General features: G+C 37.6%; 1 protein-coding gene and 1 non-coding gene across 6 annotated transcripts in view; both read right to left on the reverse strand.

The window, feature by feature from the left end:
* The window catches only part of Dock3 (dedicator of cytokinesis 3), a 401,182-nt gene that overhangs the window by 257,794 nt on the left and 119,184 nt on the right, over positions 1 to 24,204 (reverse strand). The gene's annotated exons all lie outside the window — the stretch shown is intronic.
* Positions 21,993 to 22,098, reverse strand: LOC130874076 (U6 spliceosomal RNA). Its single transcript, XR_009057114.1, has one exon. It is a non-coding gene; the product is annotated as a U6 spliceosomal RNA (small nuclear RNA).

A 24,204-nucleotide genomic window follows, 5' to 3' on the forward strand; every position in this document is an offset into this window, starting at 1 on the left:
GGCAGATCTCTGTGACAGCTTGAGACCAGCCTGGTCTACAAAGGGAGTTCTAGGACAGGCAGGGCTACATAGAGAAGCACTGTCTGGAAAACCCGATAATGACACCAACAATAATAATAAGTAAAAATAAAAGACTCCATTTCACAAAATACTTAAATATTTCCCAGAGTACAAAACAAAGATTAGTGAGGCCCCTCTAAAGAAGAATCAAGGTTCATAAAGACAAGCCCATCAGAAAAACAGCCAACTTCTCAACAGAAATTTTAAAGGCTAAGATGGCATGGATTTTTTTTTTCAGGTTCTACAAGCAAATAACTGCCAATCTAGATGACATCATCTAATTAACTTGTAAAGATAGTACAAAACTACAGGGTAAAAAAAAAAACAAAAAACTAAGTCAGTACTGGGGGAAATACTTAAAAGATCCCACACATAGAAAAGACATAGATATACAGTCACAAAAGCAGGAAGTCAGGACGAGGGGTGCACCCACCCACTGTGACAGTGGAACTGATCTATTGGGAGCCCACCAAGGCCAGCTGGACTGGGACTGAATAAGCATGGGTTGAAACTGGACTCTCTGAACATGGTGGACAATGAAGGCTGATGAGAAGCCAAGGACAATGGCACTAGGTTTCCATCCTAATACATGAACTGGCTTTCTGGGAGCTTAGCCTGTTTGGATGCTCACCTTCCTGGACCTAGATAGAAGTGGGAGGACCTTGTCTTCCCGCAGGGCAGGGAATTTGGACTGCTCTTCAGTATTGAGAGGGAGGGGGAATGGAGTGGGGGGAGGAGAAGAGGAGTGGGGATAGGGGGAGGGGAGTGGTGGGAGGGGGCAATATGTGGGAGGAGGGGGAGGGAAATGGGAAACGGGGAGCATGTGGAAATTTTAATTAAAAAAGAATAAAAATAAATAAATAAACAAAAAATATTAAAAAATAGTCAAATATTCTGTAAAAAAAAAAAGAAAAAAATAAGCCTCATAGGGATATTTAGAGAAGCAAATGTAATTAGAAAAGTATCAAACACTAATAACTCAATAAATTATCCAAACTTATTATAGAAATAAGGGAAGGAAAGAACATGGAATATTTAAAACAATTGGAAGAAAATAAACTAACAAGAATTAATACACATCTTTCAACAATAACCCTGAATGGAAATGGTGTTAATTCTCCAACTAAAAGACACAAGCTTACCAATTAGATTAAAACATAAAAACCGACTGTGTCTGTCAAGATACTGATTTCACCAGCCAAGCCAGGGTAAAAGGGTAGAAAATTATATTCCAAGAAAATGGAATCTGAAAGCAACCAGTAATTGATCCTTGCATCCTTTGAAGCATGTTTCAAGCAAAACCTGGATAACTGAGACAAAGAAGGTCACTACACAGGGATCACAGATTATTTATATTGATCATATAAAAATTCTAAATACACATGCATGAAACAAAACTGCACCTAATTTTATAAAAGAAAAACTGTTGGATATAAAGAAACAGTTGGACCTCCAAGAGACAACAGCCAAAGGAGTGAAGGGAGTAAGAATTGTAGTTGGGATGTAATTGTATGAGAGAATAAAAAAACGTAAAAATAAATTTTAAGATAATTTTTTAAAATTAAAAATAAATAAATGAGTTATTTTTTTAGAAAACACAACTAACCAAACATTAAAAAAGAAAAGGAAATAGATGAGCGTCAATATAAAAATAGATTCATTATCCACTCTCACTGATAAAGTGATCCAAGAAAAAAGTTTTGATTTAGGTCTATTCTATAGACCAAATGGACTTAACAAACATTAACAAACTATCCCATCCAATCATAAAAACAACCAGAAACCTGAAACTTCATTCAAAACAGATGTTTCAGGCCATAAAGCAAATACTAAACTCAAAAACACTAAAATAATTCTGTGTATCTTAACAGATCATAATATATAAAAACCATAAATCAACAACAAGGAAAAATACAGAAAATATGAAAGCATACAACAATTTAAAAATAACTCTGGTAGTTGTTAAAAGTTCCTGCTGTTAGAGGACAGGAACTTAGTTCCCAACATCCAACATTGTACATATCATAGGAGCCTATAACTACAGTTCCAGAGTATCTGACACCCTTTTCTGCCTTCTAAGAGCAGTATACTCACATGCACAACACACACACGTAATTAAAGTTACACAATTGAATGAATAGTAAGTCATTAAAAAAATCAAAGATGAAAAATTTAAATGTATAGAATCCACAATGTCCCAGAATCTATGGGATACAGCTAAAGCAGGTTCTAAAAGGGAATTCTAGCGTTATGGGTACTCAAACACTCACAGATATCAAAAACATCAAAAATAAGCCAAACCAAAAGCCAAAAGAAAGAAAAAATTCAAGGTTATGGGAGAAATTAATAAAATTAGGACTAAAACGATGATATAAAATATTAATGAAATAATTGGTTTTTAAGAAGATAAAAAATTGATAGCCCTTGGTCAAAATAATTAAAAGAATAAAATTACAAATGAAATGGGAGATATTACAACATATACCCCTAAAATCCAAAGGATAGTTAGGGACTATATAGCAAACTTATATCCTACTATAATGGAAAATATAACAGAAATGGATAAATAGCTACAAACATAGGGTCTACCAAAAGACAAACAACTAAGAACCTAAATGAACCAATAATAAGCAATGAAATTAATTAAATAAATAATAATTAAAAGTTTGCTAATAATTAAAATTCATCAAAGAACTAATTAGATACTTTTAAGATAATTTATTTTATGTGTACCGATGTTTTGCCTGCATGTATGCTTGTGCACTGTGGGTGCACAGTGCCTTCAGAATCCAGAAGGCAACACTGGATCCTTTGGAACTGGAGTTAGACATGATGTAACTGTTGGGAATCAAACCTACTCCTCAGGAAAAGCAGCCAGTGCTTTTAACCACTGATAGATCTCTCCAGCTCATAATTTATCAGACTTTAGATAAGAAATAATATCCCCCAAGATCTAGTCCTACTAGGAAAAGGTTAGTAGAAAATGAAAGGGGGGAGGACGTGATTTTCTGTTTCTATAACAAAATATACGCAGGAATGCTATCCAAATGTTAAGACGTGCTTTCCTCAGCAAGAGAAAGATTTGGGATCTTATCATAGCAGGGAATGAGCCTATAGAAAAAGCTTCCCAACTAATGAACATGCACTGAGTTTCGGCCACACATTTGCACTTCACTGATGTCCATTTGTGTGAGAGCATGACCTGACTGTCAGTGTCCTAGAGTATGCAAGGTGCCTTTTGGAATTGTACTGCTTGTGCTGAAAAGCATGTTTCAATTTGGTAAATAAGTTATTTAAATAGGCTATATGAGAATTTTCCTAGGAGAAACTATAAGTTGCCATATTTTTAGTTTGCTTTTAAAATGTTTCTTTTTGTTGCTGTTGTTTTTAATGTTACTAGACCATTAAGCAAACTTTTATCAAAGTCTACATTGTACAGAAATGCATTTCAACTGATTAAAAGTTCAAAATCATTAAAGAGAAATTATAGCACCAAAACTTGCCCTCCTGTAATCACACTAGGATCACTATTCAAACTAGTTTTCTAGGCATTATTCCACAAAATCCTATGCAAATTTCAACATTGGAATTCTTTTTTTATTTACTTATTTCATTTTTTAAAAAAAAACTTTATTTAAAAGGTTTTTTTTTTTCATTTTACATACCAATCACAGTTCCCCCTCTCTCTCCTCATATTGACCCCTTTACACTGTTCCCCTATCCAACACCCCATCCACTCCAGAAAAGGTAAGGCCTCCCATGGGAGTCAACAAAATCTGGCATATCAAGTTGAGTTAGGACCAAGTTCCTCCCCCCTGTATCAAGGCTGAGCAAGGTATCCTTACATAGGGAATGGGCTCCAAAAAGTCAATCCATGGACTGAGGTGATGTGGGATTCTTCTCTGTTATGTTGTGAATACCATTGGTTAATAAAGAAACTGCTTTGGCCCATTGATAGGGCAGAGTAGAACTAGGCGGGAAAAACTAAACTGAATGCTGGGAGAAAGAACACAGAGTCAAGAGAAGCCATGTAGCCTCGCCAGAAACAGACACCAGAATTTTGCCCGGTAAACCACAGCCCTGGGGAAATACACAGATTAATGGAGATGGGTTAACTTAAGGTATGAGTTAGCCAGAAATACCAGAAATACGCTTAAGATATTGGTCAAACAGTACTGCAAATAATATAGTTTCTGTGTGGCTATTTTGGGTCTGAGCAGCTGGGAAAAACAAGCGGCCTCCTACTACACTGTGGATAAATTCTGGTCCCACTGCCAATGGCCCCACAAACTGCCCAAGACACAGAACTATCACCCACATTCAGAGGGCCTAGTTTGGTCCTATGCAGGTTTCCTGATTGTCAGTCCAGAGTCTGTGAACTCCTGCTAGCTTGGGTCAGTTGTCTCTGTGGGTTTCCCCATCATGATCTTAACCCCTTTGCTCGTATAATCCCTCCTTCCTTTCTTCGACTGGACTCTGGGAGCTTAGCCTAGTGCTTAGCTGTGCATCTCTGCATTTGCTTCCATCAGGTACTGGATGAAGGTTCTATGATGACAATTAGGATGGTCATCAATCTGATTACAGGGAAGGCCAGTTAAGACATCCTCTCCACTATTGCTAGGAATCCTTTTAGATTCCTGGGAGTTTCCCTAGCACCAGATTTCTCCATAATCCTATAATGGCTCAATCAAGGTATCTCTTTCCTTGCTCTCCTTCATTTCTTTCCCTCCCTTTGTACAGTCACTTTGGAAACCAGTATGGAAATTTCTCAGAAAACTGGGAACTACTCTACCTCAAGACCTAGCAATACCACTCTTGGGCATATACTCAAAGGATGCACATTCATACCACAAGGACATTTGCTCAACTATGTTCATGCCAACATTACTCATAATAGCCAGAACCTGGAAACAACCCAGAAGCCCCTCACTCAAAGAATAAATAAAGAAAATGTGGTACATTTACGAAATGGAGTATTACTCAGTTGAAAAAAAAAAAAACAAAAAACAAAAAACACCACCACTCTGAGTGAGGTACCACAGACCCATTAGATGTAAAGACAAGGATAACCAGGCTACAATCTTCAACCCCAAGAAGCTAGATAACAAGGAGGATGCTAAGAGAGACATGTATGGATGCCACTCAGAAAGGGAAATAGGTAAGATCTCCTAAGAAAATTGGGAGAAGAGAGGGAAGAGAGGAATTAAGGGGAGGGGAGAAGAGAACATGAACAAACAGAACATTAGGACTCTTAATTCTATAGTTCAAGGCCAGCCTGATCTAAAGAGTTAGTTCCAGGACAGACAAAAAAAAAAATTAATTCTACAAATTTGGAACTTAAGCCAAGAAAATCTACTGGGTTACAAAGTCCAGCTTAAACAAGCACTAGTCCTTCCAATAGCACTTGAAAACATTATGTGCTTTGCTCAGTGCAGAATCAGACTGAAAACGCTGTCTGGAAGCTTCCCTAATGAAGCATTCAATCAACAACAGCATGTTTAAAGTAAAAATATCTTATTTTCTTCTTTTTAAAAATAATTCAGGGCGGTGGCTAGTATATTTGTTAGTATTTAAGCTGCTGCCATCATGGAAACGCAGCAGTACTGTTAGCACAGCCACCAGTCACATCTCCTTGCCCTGCACCTACAATGGTGACACCTGCTGGTTATTATTACACCTATAGCAATTTTCTCAAAAACTGTAACAGAGGTAAGTACACTTGATTAATAAATAAATAAATTTGAATATTGTAAACAAACCCCAAGATAATAGCAGACAATATCACCATCCATGAATTTAATAACCTTTTGTTTCTACTTAGGATGAGATTCTACAAGGCTTATATGGAGTTCCTACTATACCCATTTTTGTGATCATAGGACTTAGCTTTGTTTTTCATATTACAACCTTTAAAAATGGTTTGATAACAGTCAAGAATGAGACACTTTTAGAAATGATAGTCTTTACAGACTAATGAGAAATTAGCTGAAAAATAATACCATTGAAAAGGATAATCTTAATTTGACAGACAAAATTTAATCCATGTCAGAGGGTTATGAAGCCTTACAGAAGGGTACAGAGAGATTATCTGAACAGATTCATACTGTTGAAAGTGACAATCAAAATCTGTTAAAAAGTTATGATAAGTTAACAGATAAAGTATCTCTCCAGGAAAGCAATCTGCACATCATCCAAATAATATATTCAAGGATGGAAAGTATCATTAATGGAAAAATAAAAAATGGAATCACATGTGTAGAATGAGTACCAGAAATTATTTGATTCGATGAAATCATTAGAAATATTCACAGGCCAGGAGATTCAGGCTTTACAAAAGACAGTGGTAAAAAGATTTGAATTGATTGAGGTAAGTATCGGAACTGGTAAGAAAGGAGAGTAGGTAAAAGCAAAGGATTTAGCATCACCGGTACCTCTCAAAGTCAGAGATGACTTACCAAGAGTTTTAGTGACTTATCCTGTTACTATCTCTGGCAAGCCAACAAATATTCAATATCCAAATTGATAAAAGAATGTAAATGAAAACCTATAGGTATGAAAGATCTAAAAGATATTAAGAAGCAGGCAGGCAGGCCCGGGTGGCGGAGGCACCGGCAGTCAGGCCCAGGCGGCGGAGGCACCGGCGGGCAGGCCTAGGCGGCGGAAGCACCGGCGCGCAGGCAGGCCCGGGTGGCAGAGGCCCCGGCAGGCAGGCCCGGGTGGCGGAGGCACCGGCAGGCAGGCCTAGGCGGTGGAAGCACCGGCGCACAGACAGTTCCGGGCGGCGGAGGCACCGGCAGGCAGGCCCTGGTGGCGGAGGCACCAGCAGGCACGCCTAGGCGGCGGAAGCACCGGCGCACAGGCAGGCCCGGGCGGCGGAGGCATCGGCAGGCAGGCCTAGGCGGAAGCACTGGCGCGCAGGCAGGCCCGGGAGGCAGAGGCACCGGCAGGCAGGCCCGGGTGGCGGAGGCACCGACAGGCAGGCCTAGGCGGCTGAAGCACCGGCGCGCAAGCAGGCCCGGGCGGTGGAGGCACCAGCACACAGGCAAGTCCGGGCAGCGGAGGCAACGGCGTGCAGGCAGGCCCGGGTGGCGGAGGCACCGGCAGTCAGGCCCGGCAGGCAGGCCTAGGCGGCGGAAGCACCGGCGCGCAGGCAGGCCCAGGTGGCAGAGGCACCGGCAGGCAGGCCTAGGCGGCGGAAGCACCGGCGCACAGACAGTTCCGGGCGGCGGAGGCACCGGCAGGCAGGCCCGGGCGGCGGAGGCACTGGATGCAGGATAGTGCGGGCAAGAAACAGTGAAGCCTGCACTGAGAGCAAATTGCCCCGCTACAATTAAATCAAACCCAATAGATAGCATCAGTAAGAGGAGATGGGCAGACGCCAAGGCAAGAATTCACCCAACAATCTGAAAAACAACATGAAAACACCAGAACCCAATGATCTTACAACACAAGGACTTGAACACCCTAACACAGGAGAAGAGGAAAAAACTGACTTTTTGAAAGCAATAGAGTCCCTTAAACAACATGTAAAAAACGCCCTCATAGAAATGGATGAGAAGTATAACAAAAAGTTTGAAGAAATGAGTAAATACGTAAATGATACCCTGGAAAGCCAATAAAAAACGATCAAACAGGTAATGGAAACAGTCCAAGAATTGAAAACTGAAATGGAAGCAAGGAAGAAAACACAAACTGAGGACCAGCTGGATATGGCAAATATAGGTCAACGAGCAGAGACTACAGAAACAAGCATAATCAATAGAATACAAGAGATAGAAGAAAGAATCTCAGATTCTGAAGACAACATAGAGAAAATAAACGGACTGATCAAAGAAAACACCAAAACCAACAAATTCTCATCACAAAACATTCAGGAAATATGGGACACAATAAAAAGACCAAACCTAAGAATAATAGGGATAGAAGAAGGAGAAGAGGCACAGCTCAAAGGTCCAGAAAACATTTTTAACAAAATTATGGAAGAAAACTTCCCCAACATAAAGAAAGATATTCCTTTGAATATTAAAGAAGCATACAGAACACCAAACAGACTGGATCAAAAAAAAACGTCCCCTCGCCATATAATAATCAAAACACAAAATATACAGATTAAAGAAAGAATATTAAGAGCTGCAAAGGAAAAAGGCCAAGTAACTTATAAAGGTAAACCGATCAGACTTACACCTGACTTCTCTATGGAAACCATGAAAGCCAGAAGGTCCTGGATAGAGGTACTACAGAAACTAAGAGACCATGGATGCAAACCCAAACTACTATACCCAGCCAAGCTATCGTTCACTATCAATGGAGAAAACAAGACATTCCAGGATAAGAACAAATTTAAACAATACGTTGCCACAATCCAGCCCTACAGAAAGTAATAGAAGGAAAATCACAACCCAAGGAATCCAACATTGCCAACACTGCCTACAATAACCCAGGCATCTAGCGGCCCTTCAACAGCACAACTCAAAGAAGGGAGACACACAAACTCTTCTACCAAAAGCAGTAAGAATAACCGGAGTTAACAACCACTGGTCATTAATATCACTTAATATTAATGGTCTCAATTCACCAATAAAAAGGCACAGGCTAAGAGATTGGATACGAAAACAGGATCCAACAGTCTGCTGTTTGCAAGAAACTCATCTCAACCACAAAGACAGGCATCTACTCAGAGTAAAGGGTTGGGAAAAGGTTTTTCAAGCAAATGGTCCTAAGAAAAAAGCAGGTGTGGCCATACTAATTTCTAACAAAACTGACTTCAAACTAAAATCAATCAGAAGAGATCGACAGGGACACTTTATACTCATAACAGGAACGATTCAGCAGGATGAAATCTCAATCCTGAATATCTATGTCCCTAATATAAAAGCACCCACTTATGTAAAAGAAATATTGCTAAAACTCAAGGCAGACATCAAATCACACACACTAGTAGTAGGAGACTTCAACACACCTCTCTCACCAATGGACAGGTCAATCAGACAGAAAACTAATAGAGAATTAAGAGAATTGTTGGAGGTAATAAATCAAATGGACTTAACAGACATCTATAGAACACTCCACCCAAATAGGAAAGAATACACCTTCTTCTCTGCAGCTCATGGAACCTTCTCGAAAATTGACCACATACTTGGAAACAAAGGAAACCTCCACAGATACAAAAAAATATCAGTGTCCACCTGTGTCTTATCAGATCACCACGGATTAAAGTTAGAAGCCACCAACAAAGCTACCCCCAGAAAGCTGACAAACTCATGGAAACTGAACAGTCAACTACTGAACCACACCTGGGTCAAGGAAGAAATTAAGAAAGAAATTAAAGTCTTCCTTGAATTTAATGAAAACAAAGAGACAACATACTCAAACCTATGGGACACGATGAAAGCAGTGCTAGGAGGAAAGTTCATAGCACTAAGTGCCCACTTAAAGAAAATGGAGAAAGCATACATTGGGGACTTAACAGCACACCTGAAAGCTCTAGAAAAAAAAGAAGCAGACGCGCCCAGGAGGAGTAGAAGACTGGAAATAATCAAACTGAGGGCAGAAATCAAAATAGAAACACAGAAAACAGTCCAAAGAATCAATGAAACAAAAAGTTGGTTCTTGGAGAAAATCAACAAGATTGACAAACCCCTATCCAAACTAATTAAACGACAGAGAGAGAACACGCAAATAAATAAGATCAGAAATGAAAAGGGGGACATAACCACAGACACAGAGGAAATTCAGAGAATCATTAGATCTTACTACAAAAGCCTGTATGCCACAAAACTGGAAAATGCAAAAGAAATGGACACTTTTTTAGATAAGTACCATATACCAAACCTAAACCAAGACCAGGTGAACGATCTAAATAGACCTGTTAGTCGCGAAGAATTAGAAACAGTTATCAAAAATCTCCCTTCCAAAAAAAGCCCAGGGCCAGATGGTTTCAATGCAGAATTCTACCAGAACTTCCAAGAAGAGCTAATACCTATACTCCTTAAGGTATTTCACAATATAGAAACAGAAGAGTCATTGCCAAATTCCTTTTATGAAGCTAAAGTTACCCTGATACCAAAACCACACAAAGACCCAACCAAGAAAGAGAATTACAGGCCTATCTCACTCATGAACATCCACGCAAAAATTCTCAATAAAATACTGGCAAACCGAATCCAAGAACACATTAGAAAAGTTATCCATTATGATCAAGTAGGCTTCATTCCAGAGATGCAGGGCTGGTTCAACATACGCAAATCTATCAATGTAATCAACCATATAAATAAACTGAAAGAAAAAAAACATATGATCATTTCATTAGATGCTGAAAAAGCATTCGACAAAATTCAACACTCCTTTATGATAAAGGTCTTGGAGAGATTAGGGATACAAGGGTCATACCTAAATATAATAAAAGCTATTTACAGCAAGCCGACAGCTAACATTAAATTAAATGGAGAAAAACTCAAAGCCATCCCACTAAAATCAGGAACACGACAAGGATGTCCACTCTCTCCATACCTCTTCAATATAGTGCTTGAAGTTCTAGCAATAGCAATAAGACAACATAAGGGGATCCATATTGGAAAGGAAGAAGTTAAGCTTTCATTATTTGCAGATGATATGATAGTATACATAACCGACCCCAAAAACTCTACCAAAGAACTCCTACAGCTGATAAACACCTTTGGTAATGTGGCAGGATACAAAATCAACTCCAAAAAATCAGTTGCCTTCCTATACACTAAGGATAAGGAAGCAGAGAGGGAAATCAGAGAAGCATCACCTTTCACGATAGCCACAAATAGCATAAAATACCTTGGGGTAACTCTGACCAAGGAAGTGAAAGATCTATTTGGCAAGAACTTTAAGTCTTTGAAGAAAGAAATTGAAGAGGACACCAGAAAATGGAAGGACCTCCCTTGCTCTTGGATTGGGAGGATCAACATAGTAAAAATGGCAATTCTACCAAAAGCAATCTATAGATTCAACGCAATCCCCATCAAAATCCCATCAAAATTCTTCACAGATCTGGAGAAGACAATAATCAACTTTATATGGAAAAACAAAAAACCCAGGATAGTCAAAACAATCTTATACAATAAAGGATTGTCTGGAGGCATTACCATCCCTGACTTCAAACTCTATTACAGAGCTACAGTACTGAAAACGGCTTGGTACTGGCATAAAAACAGAGAAGTCGACCAATGGAATAGAATAGAAGACCCTGACTTTAGCCCACAAACCTATGAACACCTGATTTTCGATAAAGGAGCTAAAAGTATACAATGGAAAAAAGAGAGCATCTTCAACAAATTGTGCTGGCAAAACTGGAAGTCAATCTGTAGAAGAATGAAAATAGATCCATATCTATCACCATGCACAAAACTCAAGTCCAAATGGATTAAAGACCTCAATATCAGTTCAAACACACTGAGCCTGATAGAAGAGAAAGTGGGAAGTACTCTACAACACATGGGCACAGGAGAACACTTCCTACGTATAACCCCAGCAGCACAAACACTAAGGACATCATTGAATAAATGGGACCTCCTGAGACTGAGAAGCTTCTGTAAAGCAAAGGACACTGTCACTAAGACAGAAAGGCAACCCACTGACTGGGAGAAGATCTTCACCAACCCCGCAACTGACAAAGGTCTGATATCCAAAATATACAAAGAACTCAAGAAATTAGACCGTAAAAGGTTAATCAATCCAATTATAAAATGGGGCACTGAGCTGAACAGAGACTTTTCAACAGAAGAAGTTCAAATGGCCAAAAGACACTTAAGATCGTGCTCAACTTCCTTAGCAATCAGGGAAATGCAAATCAAGACAACATTAAGATACCATCTTACACCGGTCAGAATGGCTAAAATCAAAAACACCAATGATAGCCTCTGCTGGAGAGGTTGTGGAGAAAGGGGCACTCTCATCCATTGCTGGTGGGAATGCAAACTTGTGCAACCACTTTGGAAAGCAGTGTGGCGGTTTCTCAGGAAAGTCGGGTTCAACCTACCTCTCGACCCAGCAATACCACTATTGGGAATATACCCAAGAGATGCCCAAACATACAACAAAAGTATATGCTCAACTATGTTCATAGCAGCATTGTTTGTAATAGCCAAAACCTGGAAACAACCTAGATGTCCTTCAATGGAAGAATGGATGAAGAAAGTATGGAATATATACATATTAGAGTACTACTCAGCAGTAAAAAACAATAACTTCTTGAATTTTGCATAGAAATGGATGGAAATTGAAAACACTATCCTGAGTGAGGTAAGCCAGACCCAAAAAGAGGAACATGGGATGTACTCACTCATATTTGGTTTCTAGACATAAATAAAGGACATTGAGACTATAATTCGTGATTCTAGAGAAGCTAAATAAGAAGGTGAACCCAAAGAAATACATATAAGCATCCCCCTGAATATTAACCTTCATCAGGCGATGAAAGAAGACAGAGACAGAGACCAACATTGGAGCACTGGACTGAAGTCTCACGATCCAAAGGAGGAACAGAAGGAGAGTGAGCACGAGCAAGGAACTCAGGACTGCGAGGGGTGCACCCACACACTGAGGCAATGGGGATGTTCTATCGGGAACTCACCAAGGCCAGCTGGCCGGGGACTGAAAAAGCATGGGACAAAACCGGTCTCGCTGAACATAATGGACAATGAGGACTACTGAGAACTGAAGAACAATGGCAATGGGTTCTTGATCCTATTGCACGTAATGGCTTTGTGGGAGCCCAGGTAGTTTGGATGCTCACCTTAATAGACCTGGATGGAGGTGGGTGGTCCTTGGACCTCCCACAGGGCAGAGAAACCTGCTTGCTCTTTGGGCTGAGGAGGAAGGAAGACTTGATTGGGGGAGGGGGAGGGAATGGGAGGTGGTGGCGGGGAAGAGGCAGAAATCTTTAATAATTAAATAAATTAATTAATAATAATAATAAAAAAAGATATTAAGAAGCAATGATATCTTCTGGCATGTATTCACCATTTATAGGGAAACAGTAAAGACATAGGCTTCTAGCAATAAGGCTACTCCACATGACTGACTTCAATTAATCTCAGCGGTTATGGAAGATGAGCAGCAGTTACAATGAAAGTACTATTAAGAGAGAGAAGGCTAAAGCCCTAGAACAGCAAGGAAGGGTCAAAAAATTTGAGGCTTCCCAAGAGCAAATTCTTGGTAAGAGCTATTATGCTGATCCGCAGAGTCAAGATCTTTATAATGAACACATCTTGTCTCTATGCCATACAGCAGACTTAAATGCTTGGGATAGGATTCAAGAAATAGGCAGAATTGTGAATCACATATTAAATTTAAATAAGGCCCTAGAGAACCCTTTAGTGACTTTTTATAAAGATAAACTAAAGCTGAACAAATAGGAGTAACAAATCCATAAGCTAGATGACTACTTATTAAATCTCTGGCTTTTGAAAATGCCAATTTAGAATGCAAAAAGATACTTGGGCAGAGATTATAGTACCTTTTACTAATGATGAAATTTAAAAATTATGGGAATTCAATGAACCCTGACAAAGAGCTTGTACTTTTTAGGAAAGATTAATAACAACTGTTTCAAAAGCGACAAAATTAACCTTATGAAGAGAGTAACTTAGATCCTTCTCTGCACTGTACATGACACACCAATAACTGGAGCCTGCACATTCTATGCTGATGCAAATAAATCAAGAAAGTGAGGTTACAAATCAGAATATTTAGCTGAAGTGGAACAAAGCACTTATAATTCTGTTCAAAAGTCATAATTATATGTTATTCTCAAGGTACTAAGGGATTTTCAAAAACCTCTCAATATCGTTACTGATTCTCAATATGCAGAAAGAGTTGTTTTGCACACTGAAACCTCTGAATTTATACCAGATGATACAGAATTGACTTCATTGTTTATCCAGGTATAAGACATAGGAATAGGCTTTGTCCCATATACATAACACACATCTGATCCCATATGCGTCTTTCAGGTCCTCTAGCAGAAGGTAGTGCAGAAATTGATCAATTATTAATTGGAAATATGCTGAAGGCCTCAGAATTTCATTTAAAAAATCATGTCAATAACAAAGGTTTAAAGAATAAGTTTTCTATTACATGGCAACAAGTTAATAAGATTATAAGGAAATTTTCTACTTGTTCTCTATATAACCAAACACTGTTACCTACAGGGAGTAACTCAAAGGGTACCAAAGAAATAAAATCTGGCAGATGAACGTGTTCCATTTTGTAGAATTTAAAAAATTAATATATGTACAGCACACCACTGACACCTATTCAAGTTTTCAATGGGCAACTGCTTTGAGCTTGGAAAAGGCTGATTCAGTAATCACGCATTTGCTAAAAGTTATGTCTAACATGAGTATACCTACACAAATACAGACAGACAATGGTCCAGCATATGTCTCTAATAAAATGAAACAATTTCTTGCTTATTATAATATAAAGCATATTACAGGTATACAAAATAGTCCTGCAGGTCAGGCAGTTATAGAAAGATCAAGTCTAACTACAAAGGGTATGTTACACAAATAGAAAGGGATGGAAAATACCCCCAGAAATAGACTGCATAATGCTTTATTATATTAACCTTGGATTTTCTTAATGCTAGTAAGAAATGAACAATGGTAGCAGAGAGACATTGGGTAATAGAAAAAAACTTCTGAATTAGATCAGTCAGTGTATTTCATGGATGCATTAACCTCAGAATGGAAACCAGGGGATGTGCTATGTTGGAGAAGGGGTTTCACTCTTGTTTCCACAGGAAAAGAAAAGCTATGGATACCATCAAAATTAATAAAGATTCAGTTTGAATAAAAAGAAACCTCTTGAGAAAGAGAAATAATAGTCATCCACAGAGCTGACAATCATACAGGTGGTAAGGAAACTTATAAGGGTTGGGGCAGGGTTCTGATCTTGTCTTTGCAGGAAAGTACTTATCTTCAAAAAGTCGAGAGACCTTGGATATCTAAATGCCTAAAGAAAAAAAGATAAGTTTTCCAGAAAGAGTAACCAAGAAAAGAGAGATCTGATTTATGGTACCAAATCCTCTGCAGAGTAAAATTTTATTACCTGAACACACACACACACACACACACACACACACACACACACACACACACACACACACATCCATATACTTCTCAGTATAATAATGAGCCTAAATCACCTAAAAAATTAAAGCTGCCTTTGGAGTTGAACAATGGCTATCCTTCTAGAAATTCAAGCATGTTTCTAAAAGAAAACTTCAAGAGTTTCTGTCTCATATCAGGAGCCATCTGGTATGGGACAGAAAGAAGAAAGAATTTAGGAAAAATGTTACTTCCTCCCATTCCTATTTTTGTCTCTATAGTATCTTTCATTGAATATATGCCTATATGAATAATGTTTAAGTTTTCCACAATGAACAATAAATTTTCCTGCAGTAATCTTTAAAGTTTCCAGGAAAAAGATAGGGCCCCACAGCAATGATTCTACCTAGTTGATATGACATCATGATGCTGATAGCACCACTTTAACATCAGTTTTGGGTTACAAGCTGTTCAAGATGATGCACCTTCTTACAAAGTTCTGGCCAGAAGTTAAAATAAAAACTTCAAAAAAAACCCTACTAACTATTCAGAGATGATTTGCAATTATAGCTGACAGTAATCTTGAAACTTAACCATCATTTTAGTTTTTACAGGATACTGTGAAAATAACATTGCCCCCATGACAGCTGGAAGTAATTCTAAAAGATGATGTTCTCTCTCCCAACAAAGTTTTCCTCAGGGTCAGGGACATCTATTAGGGGTTGATTAAAAGAGTAATATAAAGTTGGGGATAGGGGTAGAAACTAAATAGGCTCAGGGATCTTTCCTTTTGAAAAAAGAAAAGAAAGGAATTGGATGGGATAATAGGTAGATTAGTATGAGCTTACTCACACTAATAATAATAGTGAGTAATTGACTAAATACTTGTGAGCTATAATTTATTTATAGACAATTTACATTGGTATAGATTCTTGAATATTGAAACAAATTTAAATTATATTTGTTATATTGAATATAATCCTATTTCTGCTTAAAATATTTGTGCACCTATGCAAAATTATTTTGTCATATTGTATAGATGTTTCTACCTCTGATCAAAATATCAAAAAAGATATTTGTATATTGATGCAATTTGGGGATATATTTATTATATTGCACTATATATTTCTACCTCTGATCAAGATACTTATAACTGTTTACATTTTGAGGTCATTGTCCTCATTTGCTGCACAGTTATTAAAAGATTATTTAATATTTTAATATGAAGCCTTAGTCTTTAAGCTATACAGATATTAAAAATTATAGGTCAATAGTCATCCATGTTTGTCATAATTATGGTTAGACTAATAAGGTTCTTTAAATGCATAGAGACTATATACTGCATAGATAGATAATCTTCAACAACTTCAAAAAACTGTAGAATAGAGCATTCAATTAACTTTGGATTCTGTTGACATGAGACACGATTGTTTCTGGCAGCACCAATCTACTGCTGAAAGAATATTGGGCACTGAAGATGCTCCACTTGGAGCTTGTTTTCTTCTTAACAAAACTGGCCTTTGGGCAAAAAACTGCCCCTGCCTCAACCACTGACAAAATGCATGATGTCTAGACTGGACAAGCAGGATACAAGAAAAGAACTGCCAAACCTTGCCAAAACAGGGTAAAATGGTTTTGAAATTTTTCCTGCCTCTGAAAATGGTCTGTCAATTACTATAGGACTTAGCCAGAGTTGATTGCCCCAAAATTGAAAATGAGGCTTTTGGTGATTGCCCAGGTAGCCAATTGTCTCTGTCATTTATTGCACCTTTTAGAAGTTGCTTGATTGTGCTTCCTGTTTGCACAAGTAATATTATTTCCCTTCTCAGGTCTTTGATGGGGTTGATAGTCATAGTTATTTTCCTCTCTTGACTTAGTCAAGCCATTTCTAATACAAGACTTAGGTACCTTAGGATAGGATAACTATTGAAACATTTAGCATGTGTATATATATATACACACACATATACCCTTTAACTCCCAAATTTACCCTTATCTCCCCGACCCCCAATTTTGTATATTCTTTTAAATTTTTCAATAACCCGTTGACTTCAATTTCTGCTGTTCATATCACTCTGAGTATGGAATTGAAATGCTAGAATCTCTCTTCACTTCCTCTCTAGATACATTAACTCTTTGATTTCAACTAGATCCTTAGCTTTAAATGAACAGAAAACTAGTGACTTCTAACTTTACACAACTTCACACCCAGACAGACAAAGGTCTAATTTACAACTCCATTTAAATATGTAACTCTTCAAATTTAATATATTCAAGACTGCAGTATGTTATATCTTCTTAAAAACATATCCCTTTCCAAACTGCACATTTCCCTGAATGGCGACTACATCCTTAGTTGAAATAGTCACATATTCTTTTTATCTATAATATGTGTGCATGTGCACGCTATTGGGAAATTAGCCAGGAGTGGTGGCAAACACCTTTAATCCCAGCACTCAGAAGGCACAGGCAGGTGGATGTCTGAGAGTGTGAGGCTAGTCTGGTCTACAAAGCAAATTCCAGAACAGTTAACAGTTAGGCTGTTACATGGAGAAACCCTGTCTCAAAAAAAGAAAGAAAGAAAGAAAGAAAGAAAGAGAGAGAGAGAGAGAGAGAGAGAGAGAGAGAGAGAGAGAGAGAGAGAGAAGAATAAGTAAAAGAAAAGAAAAAGAAAATTTCATCAGCTCAAATGACAAAACTGACACAGCACCTTAACACTTTCTATCACCCTGATGAACATCTGCATCTAAGCCAGAGTAGTGTCCTCCAAAACTATTATAATCTTCCTCTATCTTTTTCTCCGATATTTTCCAGTGGTGGGGACTGAACAAGTGATTTTTGCATGCCAAGAAGCCACTTTACTACAAAGTTATATTTAGCCTAGACCAATTCTAAATTTCTATACATATTTTCTTTGTGGTTTCCATGACACTTACATAAGGCATCTTATAAATCTATGCTAAGTTGATATGATGTGCGTGTGTGTGTGAAAGAGAATAGATCATATACATATGTGGGGGGAGTAATGAGCACTTATGAAGGCCAGAAGAAGACCCCAAGTGTCCTCCTCTATCAAGCTCCACCTTTTTCTCTTAAGTCAAGGTTTCTATAAGATTACCAGGCTCCAGCCGGGCGGTGGTGGCACACGCCTTTAATCCCAGCACTCGGGAGGCAGAGGCAGGCGGATCTCTGTGAGTTCGAGACCAGCCTGGTCTACAAGAGCTAGTTCCAGGACAGGCTCCAAAACCACAGAGAAACCCTGTCTCGAAAAACCAAAACCAAAACCAAAAAAAAAAAAAAAAAAAAAAAAAAAAAAAGATTACCAGGCTCCAGAGATCCTCCTGTCTATCCCAGGCAGCATAGGGCTTATAGGTGAATATAACCATGCCAGCTTTTTATATAGGTGCCAGGGATTTGAAGCCAGGGATTCTCATGCTATCTGATGAGCCTTTTCCTCAGTCTGTAAGTTTATAGTTTTAATTGCATAGAAAAATTCTAAAATTGCTTCCCCAATTTTTTCATTGACATCACAACTAGCATCAATCAGCATGTATTCACTGATTCTGCAACTATAATTACTCTTAATAATTGTCTTTTAATTTTATATTAAAACTACAAGTGATTTATATACTACCTTGATAATATTCATGTCATCATATTTATATCTTTGGCTTTACCCATGAATTCTATATTTTCATTTTCTTTTCTGCCATATAGCAAGCACCTTTTTTTGCTACAACTTAAAGAATTCTTCCCTTGTATTTCTTGCTAGGCAAGCCTACTTGTGATAAATTACCTCTGCTACTATTTGTATGGGAAAATATTTCTCTCTATCTTTAAAGGGTCTGTTGAGTGAGGGGAGCAGGCCTGCTTTTCATCCCGCCCGGCTCCCCGCACAACTAGCATTACACCCGAAATAACAACACACAAATTGTATTCATTTAAACACTGCTTGACTCATTAGTTCTAGCCTCTTAATGGCTAATTCTCACATTTTGCCTAACTATATTTAGTAATCTGTGTAGCACCAGTCTTACCGGGAAAGATTCAGCACATCTGGCCTGGCGGCTTTGCTTTATCGCATCTGCCCTGGAGAGGAGAGGCATGAGGACTGCCTCATTTCCTCTTCCTCCCAGCATTCTGTTCTGTTTACTCCACCCACCTATGTTCTAACCTATCAGGCCAAGCAGTTTCTTTATTAATTAACCAATGAAATCGACAGATTGATATATGACACTCCCACATCAAGAGTCATTTTACTGGACACAATATTTTTGCTAAGGAGTTTGTTCCTATTGGTATATGGAACTCATCATTCCATTCCCTTCTGTTCTGAAAAGTCTCTACTGAGAAATCTGCCATATTATATAAAGCTTCTTTGTATACAAGTTCTTTTTTCTTTTGTTGCTTTCAAAATGTTTGTGTATGACTTGTGACAATCAGGTTATAACATGCATTTTTAATTTTTCTCAACAGTGTGCTTTGGGCTCTAATAATTGATGTCCATTTCCCTCCTTAGATTTGGAAAGTCTTCAGTCATTATTTCTTTCAAATTCTTGTCCATCTCTCTCACTTCTCTTTCTGGTAATTCCAGATAGCAATATAATGTCCCCAAAACTTCAAAGGCTCTCTTCTCTTACGCTCTTTGTACCATGCATGGATCATTTCAGGTGATCTACCTCTGAATTCACCAATTATTTCTCTTACTATATCAAGAATGTTATTCTATTGAATATTTCAATTCAGGTGATATTTGTGTTAAGTCCAGAATTTGTGTTAGGTTCCCTTTTACTTTTCCCTTGTTGCTGTGGGATAATGTCCTTAGACATTGTAAAGATTTGTCACTCATATTGGTTTAATAAAATGCTGACTGGCCAGTAGCCAGGCAGGAAGTATAGGTGGGGCAACAAGACTACAAGAATTCCGGGAAGAAGAAAGACAGAGACACAGTCACCAGCCAGACTCAGAAGAAGTAAGATTGAGAATGCCTTACTGAAAAAAGGTACCAAGATGCGTCGCTAAACATAGATAAGAATTATTGGTTAATTTAAGTTCTAAGAGCTAGTTAATAATAAGCCTATGCAATAATCCAAATAGTTTGTAATTAATATAAGCCTCTGTGTGTTTATTTGGGACTGAGCAGCTGTGGCACCAAGCAGGACAAAAATTTTCCATCTACACCTTGTGGTTTCTATTTACTTGTTGATTATGCTGTTGAGACATACTTTAACTTATCTGTATCTATTTTCTTATATTTCACTGTTTTTAAGACATTATTTTAGATTTGTTATCAGGTAATTTACAGAATTTCATTTTTTAGCATCAGTTATAAGATGCCTTATTACCTGACTCTTCATGTTCCTTTTAAATTTGACTTTTTCTATTAGCAAAATGAAAAAAAGCACTGCCTCCCTTGGTGTTTATGGACTGGCTTAAACAGAGAAAGGCTCTCACTAATCAATCCATCCGACAATCTGGGAACCTCTCAAAACTTTTCTATGGGTATGTATTATTCCCCCATTCTTCCTAAGAGTCTCCTTCTAATTGTTCATACCCATAAATAGCCACTGTAAATCATCATCTCTTTTCCTTAGGGCAGTGTATTGAAAAGACCAAGGCACAAGATATATACTCTGCTCTTCTCCCCCACTTTGAGAAAAAAACTCTGATTATATATCCTTCCTCAAACTTGCAGACCTATACTGATCACTGGGAACTGCCCATGCCTTTCTTCTAAAATAGTATAATGCAAGGGTGGGACACTAGATGCCTGTTACACTGCTCTTTACCCCATCTGAAAAGAAGTCTTGATTTTGCACGATTCTTAGTCTTATAGAGCTGTGCAAACTTCAGTATGCTGCCACTCCTTTTTTTTAAGTTGCCTCTGAAAGTTTAAACTATGCAAGTAACTTCAGCAGTTGCAGTAAAATGGGTTAAAATATGTCTCTTGGGCAGTGCCCAGAAATACTAAAGATATTTAGTTTATTCCACTCATTTTACGTTGCTTTAGTGGAACAGATCAACTGATGCAAATTCTGTCTTAGCTATTATGGAGAAAAGGGTGATTCAGAAAAATGAGACTGTTCTCTTTTTTTAATCAAAATATCAGATATATTTATTTTGAAAAGTTCACTATTTACATATGCTTAGACAGTTTGAATAAAAATTAAAGTGTTTGAGATTATATGGCAACATTAAAATCTTGACATACACCAAAAGTTAAATAAATACAGAAATTTTGGAAATTTTTTCTAAGTTCCTTTTGTATCTTTGAGGCAAAATTTTATTATGAGAATATTTTGGGTTTTTTTCTTTTAACTAATTTGCAATTTAGTTTAATTAATGAATTTGTTTGGTTGTCATATAAGTAAGTACTTTTCTATAGTTCCTTCTTACTTATTATTTCTTCTTAATGAAATATTGCCATAGAATACAACCTTCATAGTCCCTGATAAATGGAAAATACCTGAATATCAATAAACAGATTAATAGGTAAGAACTGGGTTTCTGTTGTTGTTGTTTTTTTCTTGGTTTGTTTGTTTGTTTTTTGATTTTTCGAAACAGGGTTTCTCTTTAGCTTTGGAGCCTGTCCTGGAACTAACTCTTGTAGAGTAGGCTGGCCTCGAACTCACAGAGATCTGTCTGCCTCTGCCTCCCGAGTACTAAGATTAAAGGTGTGCACCCCTACCACTGGGCTGAGTGGCTATTTCCTGTTTTGTACTGTATGGGGATCTGCATCATTTTACTGGATTATGTATTACTCATGAAAATCTATTGATGTGTACATGATTGTTAAATCAATGTTTCTGCAAAGGATGAGAGATGGGGTTTATTTTCAAGCTTTTATCTCTTTTAAAATATGAACACTTCATGAATTTGTGTGTCATCCTTGCACAGCAACCATGCTTATCTTTGCATTGTCCAAATTTTACTATTGTGCTGCCAAAGTTATCCACCATCTTGCTGATGCAGGAAAAAACAAAAAACAAAAACAGCCTACCATTGTCTTCCTGGGCTCTGTTCCACCACATGATGACAAAATGAAAATTTCTGAGGAAAAAAAGCCAAAATAAACATAAAGTTCTTCCCATGTACATCTGTTCCTTTGTGGACCATCACCTTTAGAGATCCTTGCCAGAAGAAAACAGAGCCAGCCAGGGCTAGAGAGACCCCATCTCAAAAAAATAAAAAAGCAAAGGAACCTTTAAAGATCCTGTCTATGTCAGCTGTTCTCCAGTGCCTGCAGGCAGTGTTTTTTCCATACTTTATCTCGGTTTTATAACTTCTATTCTTTATAATGACCCTGCTAGATGTCTAGATACAACAGTTAATTCTATGTAGCTTTCTATGATTTATATCCAAAGACCTTTGTGCTATGCTCCCACAGAGAAAGAGTATATCTAACAAATATGACTGTTTCTAGCAAACAGCCCTTCTGCTTTCCCTAAGCAAACAGAATTCAGGTGTGGATTTTTCCGCAGCCAAGTTGACTCCCAAGCCTTCACAGTTATTAAGAATAAGACACAAGGTTCCTGAACTCAAGGTAGGTCACTTATCATGAGGATAGTCTTGCTAGTCTACTCTGAGACACTCTATTTCTGTCACTACATATTCTTTGTAAGTCCTTCCATAACTCACTCCCATGGTCCTTCTGCACAATCTCAGCTCTGTTATAAATTATAATGCTATAGATCAAGAATAACAATTTTATGTTTTGCAACAGACCATTTGAACTTGGAAAATATATTTTTGTAACTTCTAAGATCTATACTTTACCCATTGTAAGTCTAGACACACCTTGTCCTTATATAACTTTTAAATAGTGTTTATATTTTGATAGTCTTTACTTAAAAGTTTGAAGTGTCAGGTTATGTCTTGTAACAGTTGTGTAAATTAGGATTTTCAAGTTTACACACATACATACTAGTGTATGTTCACTTCATTAAAAAGAGGGAAGAATAAAAACTATGACACAGACTCTGGATGTAGCTCAATGGTACAATATTTATCACACCCTAGGATCTGGGTTTACTTCCCAATACACAAAGAAAAATGGAGGGGGCGATAAAGAATTATTTTAATAGTATATTTATACAATATTGTAATTCTTATAATTCCCCAATAACGAATTTTACCTTGGAAGTCAGTCCAGTAACTTACTAATAATTACTACTTCCAAGCCTAACTTCCTGAGCACTAATCTTAAGGCTGAGTACATGAACTTTGATACACAACCCCCTTTGCCAGTTGCAGACATTAGAGAGATAAAGGAAAAAATATGTTTCTTGCTGTTCCTATAAATAATTCTCTACCAATGAAAATTAGGTTTAGCACCCAGTTGTCCTTGGCACTGACAGTCTGTCCTATTGCCACATTACTCATAAACACCACCAGCAGCCCCATTACCTCCCTTTCTCATTGAGCTCCAATGTCTCAAGACCCATTCCCTACAGTTCCTAGGATCCAGTATCCCCATCCTATTGTACTTATCTCAGCCATTTGAGTAGACTAATAGCTGCTGTTATTATTATTTGGTTGATATCAGTATTTCCTCTTTTGTTTTTCACCCTTTATACAAGAGCACAAATAATTTCCTGCATCAGCTTCCACGTCACACGTTCACAATGTATCTATGTCTCCATGACTGCGGACTCCAATGCCTACGCACTCTCCAGTTCAAATCTTTCTTAGTTAAGAAGCAAATACTAACCAAATTTTATAATTTAAATTGAATTTTTAAAAATTAAATAACTTTGTAAGAGGACATGACAACAACAGATACCTTAAAAAACACTCTCAACATGTACAACAACCAGTGTTAGCATTTGCTATGTTTATTTCTCATCCCTTTTCTGTGAAGATTAATTTTTTCTTTTGTTGTTATTATATAAATGTCTTTTAAGATTCCATTCAAATTTATTTTATTTTTTTAAAATAGATGTTTTTTTTTCTCACATTCTGATTACAGTTTTTTCTTCCTTGTACTCTTCCCAATTCTTCACCACCTCCCTCCCATCCAGATTCATACCCTTTCATTCAAAAACAAACAGGCTTTCATTTGTTT

Source organism: Chionomys nivalis, chromosome 4 (assembly GCF_950005125.1).
Source record: "Chionomys nivalis chromosome 4, mChiNiv1.1, whole genome shotgun sequence".
NCBI classification, from domain to species: Eukaryota; Metazoa; Chordata; class Mammalia; order Rodentia; family Cricetidae; genus Chionomys; species Chionomys nivalis.